The following is a 6802-nucleotide window of genomic DNA, read 5'->3' as shown; positions in this document are numbered from 1 at the left end:
TCTTGAATACACGCAGGTGCACTTGGAAGAAACATGGGACCTACAATACAGGGGCAGTACTTTATTTTTCCTTACGGCGAAGAACTTGCTGTAAAACACATTTTTTAGGCTTTTTGCAATTTTCCACAATTTACACAGGCACGCACTACGTCACACATATACAAAAATACACATGCTCAAAAACAAAAGGTGCATATTAAACAAGCAGGTAGGCTGATACAGACAAATATCAAACACACATAATGCACACACATTGCAACGCAGGCATTCATTAAAACACGTACGAAGCACACACATGCAGGGAGCTGCGTCTGAATTTGGCCCCTTAATGAAAACTCGTTCTTTCCGAAAAATGAGGAAGCTGGTCTGGGACGGAAATTGAGGAGCTGGGACCGAGAGCGGAGGATCGATACGCTGGAATCGATAAAGGAAGTGGAGTTGGAAAAATAAACAGACCGATGCCAATCCATCTGTCCATTTTATGGCCATTGCACTCACGGCGGTCTTCGTTCTTGCCGCAGAACAATGACGTCACTTTCGGCGCTCCCGGAAGTGCGTATGCTTTTGCAAGAGGAATCCTCTGGCTTCAGGTATATGCAAAGGTGAGAGAGCTGCAGTTCGAGTCCCAGCCAGCCGGCAGACTGATGGTTTACAGTAGGTGATTTTGGCATTGTGTTCGAGGCAGATGTGCTTTTTAAAAATGTATTTTAGTATTGTGATGGAGTGAATTCTGCAGTCACCATGACGACAAAGCTTGTTTTCCTTTGCAAGACCTATTCCTCGGGCCATGAGCAGGTCTGTCCGCCACTGTTTAATGAGTCTAACAATAAAATGACCTAGCAAGCTCTTGCTTTACTTGATGCACGAAACATGTGCGCTGTGTATATATTGTGTTACCTTAAAGGGCAATTCTAGCATATGCACTTTATTTTTTTGATAATGCCAAAGAAAAAGACATGAATTGGAGGATCCGGATAATATTGACACCTTGCACTTTTATGCGGTTACCGTTTTAATAAGGAAATATTCAGCAATAGTACCTCATGTTAATGTGATTTTTCTTTTATCTTGACCATGTATGTAACTATGTGTGTACTTTTATGGATAATGTAATATCCGAATAAAGTTTATTGACTTGACTATTGACTTGATCCTAACAATCGGATTCCACTAAACTATGTGTTTATGGAAATACTCTATGAAGGAAGTGCAGCCTGGGGGTACAGAAAGTATAATTTGCAATCACAGCAGCGCCTCCCGCATTCATAAACAGTTTGGGGGTTTGTAGGGCTTTTTGATTTTAGGGCGTGCATGGTCATTTTAGGGTTGAGGGTGGGTTTGTGTTGTGGGGGGGGCCAGGTGTAATTTAAGGGTTTAGAGCATGTTTGGGTTTGGGGTGCGAGGGTTAATTTTAGGGTTTAGGGTGTGTTTGGGATTTAGGGTACAAGGGTTAATATTAGGGTTTAGGGTGTGTTTGTGTTTGGTGTGCAAGGGTTAATTTGGGGGTGCAAGGGTTAATTTGGGGTACAGGTTGTGTTTGGATTTTGAGGTGCCAGGGTTAATTTTAGGGTTTAGGGTGTGTTTGGGATTTAGGGTACAAGGGTTAATATTAGGGTTTAGGGTGTGTTTGGGTTTGGTGTGCAAGGGTTAATTTGGGGGTTCAGGGTGTGTTTGGGTTTTGGGGTGCCAGGGTTAATTTTCGGGTTTAGGGTGTGTTTAGGTTTGGGGTGCAAGGGTTAATTTGGGGGTTCAGGGTGTGTTTGGGTTTTGGGGTGCCAGGGTTAATTTTAGGGTTTATGGTGTGTTTGGGTTTGGGGTGCAAGGGTTAATTTGGGGGTTCAGGGTGTGTTTGGGTTTTGGGGTGCCAGGGTTAATTTTATATTGGGGATCAGGGTGTGTTTGGGTTTTGGGGCGCAAGGGTTAATTTGGGGGCTCAGGGTGTGTTTGGGTTTTGGGGTGCAAGGGTTAATTTGGGGGTTCAGGGTGTGTTTGTGTTTTGGGGTGCCAGGGTTAATTTTAGGGTTTAGGTGTGTGTTTGGGTTTGGAGTGCAAGGGTTAATTTGGAGGTTCAGGGTGTGTTTGGGTTTTGGGGTGCAAGGGTTAATTTGGGGGTTCAGGGTGTGTTTGGGTTTTGGGGTGCCAGGGTTAATTTTAGGGTTTAGGGTGTGTTTGGGTTTGGGGTGCAAGGGTTAATTTGGGGGTTCAGGGTGTGTTTGGGTTTTGGGGTGCAAGGGGTAATTTGGGGGTTCAGGGTGTGTTTGGGTTTTGGGGTGCCATGGTTAATTTTAGGGTTTAGGTGTGTTTGGGGTGCAAGGGTTAATTTGGGGGTTCAGGGTGTGTTTTGGTTTTGGGGTGTTAGGGTTACTTTTAGGGTTTAGGGTGTGTTTGGGTTTTGGGATGCCAGGGTTAATTTTAGGGTTTAGGGTGTGTTTGGGTTTTGGGGTGCAAGGGTTAATTTGGGGGTTCAGGGTGTGTTTGGGTTTTGGGGTGCCAGGGTTAATTTTAGGGTTTAGGGTGAGTTTTGGTTTTGGGGTGCAAGGGTTAATATTGGGGTTCAGGGTGTGTTTGGGTTTTGGGGTGCAAGGGTTAATTTGGGGGTTCAGGGTGTGTTTGGGTTTTGGGGTGCCAGGGTTAATTTTAGGGTTTAGGCTGTGTTTGGATTTTGGGGTGCAAGGGTTAATATTGAGGTTCAGGGTGTGTTTGGGTTTTTCGGTGCAAGGGTTAATTTGGGAGTTCAGGGTGTGTTTGGGTTTCGGGGCTCCCAGCTGCAGGAGGTCAGACGTTTATCTGCAATTCATTGTGCAATTATCCAACAGTTTGCATTTTTCTGGAAAACTGAAACCAAAGTGGTGGACGTGCTCTTTAAATAGACAAGCAATTCCTGTTAAAATCACCAGACGCAAAAACATCTTATTGAAAACACAATAGTACCTTTGAAGTATTCAGATGCTTATTTTCAAATCACCCCAAAGTCATCAGGAACAATGTCATCTTGTAAAGTTATCGGAGAGTCATTTACAAGTCAGCCTCAGATCATCAGGAATAATGACAAGGTAGTTGGATGATCATCCAATGACTCTGGGATGGCTTCTAAAGTAATCTTGTTTAACCTGGGTCCATACTTTTGAAGAAAACAACGTGACAGACAAAATCACGTAATTTCAGTGGTCCTATCTTATAAGCAGCAGTTCCAAAGAGTGGGCCTACACCTGAAGACAGGGAGGCACTTCTAATTTTTAGGAAGGGCTTGTGGAGTAGTGAGTTTAAAAACCAATTAAGTATCCCAGATTACATTTATTCGTCTAACACATTACTTAATATTAAAAGTTTGAAATGTGGGGATTAGGGGAACTTTTACCCCATCACCACTGTTACCGTCATCAACATGTTTCTGCCTATGTCTCTACTGAGTCCGCAGCATTCTTCAGGACGAACAAATGGGCTCCTGGTGAGGCAATGTTGTGCTAAGAATTGCCTTGCTGTTCGGGTGACCTGTGTCTACCTGTAACCTAACAATTGGTTCATAGATACCCGTGGATACATAAATGATTGTTTAAGGTGCCTTAATTGAAAGATTCTTCCAAAGAAATATCACTCTAGACCAATAAAAGGCCATTATTGCTTTAAGAAAGGATAGCACTGTGGTGATCAAACAGGCAGATAAAGCGGGAGCCTTTGTGAACTGGCCTAGAGAAATGTACATGAAAGAAGGAACATCTCAAGTGGAAAATAAAGAGTGCTATAGAGTGATCAATGAAGATCCCACTAAAGCCATACAAGAACAAATGTTGGTACTTTTGAAAGAAGGTTTGGAAAAAGGGATGCTGGACCCGAAGGAATTTGAATTTCTATCTAAAAAGTTTCCTAGGGTCCCAGTCATATACTTCCTCCCTAAAATCCACAAGAGGCTGAATGACCCGCCGAGGCGTCCAATAGTCTCCGGCTGCGATTCGGTGTTAGGAACAATATCAAAATATGTGGATGTATTTTTAAAACCTTGTCTCGCTGATGTACAATCTTATCTTAGAGATACAACTGATTTTATCCCAAAAATTGAGGGTGTGGAATTTGATAATCAGGAGCAATGGATGGTGACATTTGATGTCACCTCCTTATATACACAAATATCACAGGATGAGGCCCTGGAGGTCATCGAGCTTTCCTTAGAGAAAAGAGAAAGACCGCACAGGGTCACTACCAAATTCATTCTCTGTGTGTCCACAATCCCAAGTAGTCCCTTTTTAGGGCTCGCCTGGCGTTGCAGCGCCTGAATGAATCAAGGCGGCCGGCGCTGCCCCTCCTAACCTACCCTCGGCTGCGCCAAATCATTTGCAGACTGTTTATCCGCTGCCTCCGCCCTGGGACCCAGGAACCACGCGATTTTGCAGCGTGTGCACAACACTGCCTGAACCCGACAACCCTGTCCTGAAGACGATCCCGACTCACGGGGATCGAAACGCCGGCGACATCACAGCGCAACTTTATGGCGCATTTAACGTTTTTGGGTCTTTTAAAATTGTTTGATACCATGATTTAAGTGACTAAAACTTAATCCTGCAGAGCCATCACTGTATATTTCCTTTCTCACCTTGCGCCGTTCACGCTGTTCACGTTCAGCACTTGCATCATCACCTTTCACCAATTGTATATATCACCACTCACCAAGTGCCTTCGGGTTGTCACATGATTTCCTCTGTACAGTGCTGCCTAACTGTATTCCCATGTGAAACACCCTCCTCTGAATTGGTGAATAACAAGCTCTTAAACCATATGAGCCTCCTTGTTTCTTTTTTATGTAATGCTGACTGCATACATCATTTAACTGCCTTAAATTGATACCTGTTGGGAATTGTTGTTTTATATATACTCTACACCCATCCCAACGTGTTTTATGGGTTTTACTCCTGTTGTTCTTGCACAGGGGTACAATGAAAGCAGGACAAATCACGAGAGGAACAAGAGGCCCGCCCCGCGAGGGGAGCCATGCTCATTCTCACCACGATTATATCATCCCCGTGACTTACCACATTGCTTTTGTACGTCTGGCACGGAGTGAATGAACTTGAACTGAATGCAAAAAGTGTTCTTTCACTATTGTTCACGATTGCATATCTTCTAAATGCTTGACATGACAATATGGGCTATTTGTACATACAGTAAGTAGCTAACGTACATAAATTAGTTACTTCTGTCATTGTACTGAAAAATAGTACCAAAGTTAAACCTTTGATTATCTAATTGACCTGGCCTCAATTGAGCCATTTTTTGTACACTTACCATTATCTTTCCTTGCCGTTTTCATGCGTTTTACACATTTTCTTTTATTTAAGGCAAAAGATAAAACCTGCCCTAAGTCACGTTTCTATTGATGCTATTCATGATGTTTCTTTTTGGAAAACAATCTTTTACTGGAGGAGAAACTTATTTCACTGCAAATTTTATTAATAATCTTTTACATTTTGGTATGGGTTATTAGGGTCAATAAAGGTAAACTAATGACGTCAACTTGTAGCTACTATGCTTTGACAATTTCTCCTACTTTAAATGGCTCATCGGATTAAACTAAGATCAGGGCACAAGTCCTAAAAATAAGAAGCGGGGTATGCTGTCACCCGAAGCGACGTCACAACAGGAAGTGACGTCACGAAAGGTGGCTTGCACCATCCGGCTCATTGCCTCCCCTTGCTCACCCCTTAGATGCGATTGCATCTGAGAAGCCAGCGAGTGAGCAGCGTGCTGAGTGAGCTCCGATCTTGTCCCAGAGAGGCCAAAGAGTGAAGTCCAGCTGTTTGGCAGGGGGGACGCGTCCATCTGGTAAAAACCCGGTAAAATAAGTGGGAGGACGCCTTCCACCCGCGTGGTACCCCGACTCGAGCCCTGACTAAGATGCTAGGCCATGGGTCGAAGAGGCGAGTGCAACAGGATCGACCAGGCTTCTAAGGAAGCTGATTAACAGCATTTGAAGATGCCAGCCCTGCCAAGTTCCATGCATCAAGCGTTAGGCTACCGCATTTCAGTGTGATGGGGTTTAAGTTGCTCATTTAACATCCTGACTAGGGCCCGGGCGGGGCCACGTTTGCAGCTAGCACATCCAGGAGCCTGCAGCTGTAGCTGAGCTCATACCGTGTGGCCGTCGGCTGGTGCATAAAAGATTTGGTACGAGTGGACCTGCGTGGCTGCTGCGGGAGAGTGGTGGTGCAGCCATGAGTGGAATCGCAGCCCTGTGCCGCGGAGCTACTCGTACCAGCGGACAGGACGTAGCGGTGCGCACTAAAAGTAAGTGTCATAGCATTATAGTAACCAGGCTGAGATGCCAGTGTCTCGGCTTTTCCCTGCGCAGAATGTCAAGCGTGTGGTGCGAGTGCAAAGATTTGAAGGCAGTGAGTTAAACTGTATCCACGGTGCCTGAAAAACAGGGAGCATGGTTGCATGGTCTGAACATGGAAATTTCCAGAATTAGCAAATAGTGGCTTCATTAACCTTTGGATGAGTGTGAGGCAGACAAACTGTGTGCTGAGCTTTGTAATTCAATTTTGATTTTTGAATGGAGCAGGTTGAAACCAGTAAGGGCTGAGGTAAGGTGGTCAAATTTTCAGGTGCCTGCTAGAAGGTAAAAGTGCATGAGCAGTACCGCTCTTTTTTTACCTAGGTTTTTTTAACCAAAATCATACATCACATGCAGACAAATACAATAGTTATTAAAGAAAATCCAAATTTGTTCAAGTGGGGCCTGTTTCAGCTTTCATTCTCTCTAGCTCCGGGGTCTCCAACCTTTTCTGTAGTGAGAGCTAATTCTGCTAAA

The 6802-nt window shown here is 44.3% G+C and overlaps 1 protein-coding gene across 4 annotated transcripts in view; it reads left to right on the top strand.

Moving 5' to 3' along the window:
- The first annotated feature begins 477 nt into the window (after positions 1–477).
- FAM234A (family with sequence similarity 234 member A) overlaps positions 478–6802 on the top strand; it is a 460740-nt gene continuing 454415 nt past the window's right edge. Inside the window, exon 1 of one of the 4 annotated variants that reach the window (XM_086941371.1) lies at positions 478–602. The gene's annotated coding sequence lies outside the window, so the exon portion shown is untranslated. Of the gene's footprint in view, positions 659–6802 lie in introns of all 4 variants that reach the window. The other 3 variants (XR_015300694.1, XM_086941370.1, XM_086941372.1) reach the window with 3 other exon arrangements.

Source organism: Lissotriton vulgaris, chromosome 10, assembly GCF_964263255.1.
Source record: "Lissotriton vulgaris chromosome 10, aLisVul1.2, whole genome shotgun sequence".
NCBI classification, from domain to species: domain Eukaryota; kingdom Metazoa; phylum Chordata; class Amphibia; order Caudata; family Salamandridae; genus Lissotriton; species Lissotriton vulgaris.
The sequence above is the reverse complement of the archived record's forward strand: the minus strand, read 5'-3'. Positions and strand labels throughout refer to the sequence as shown.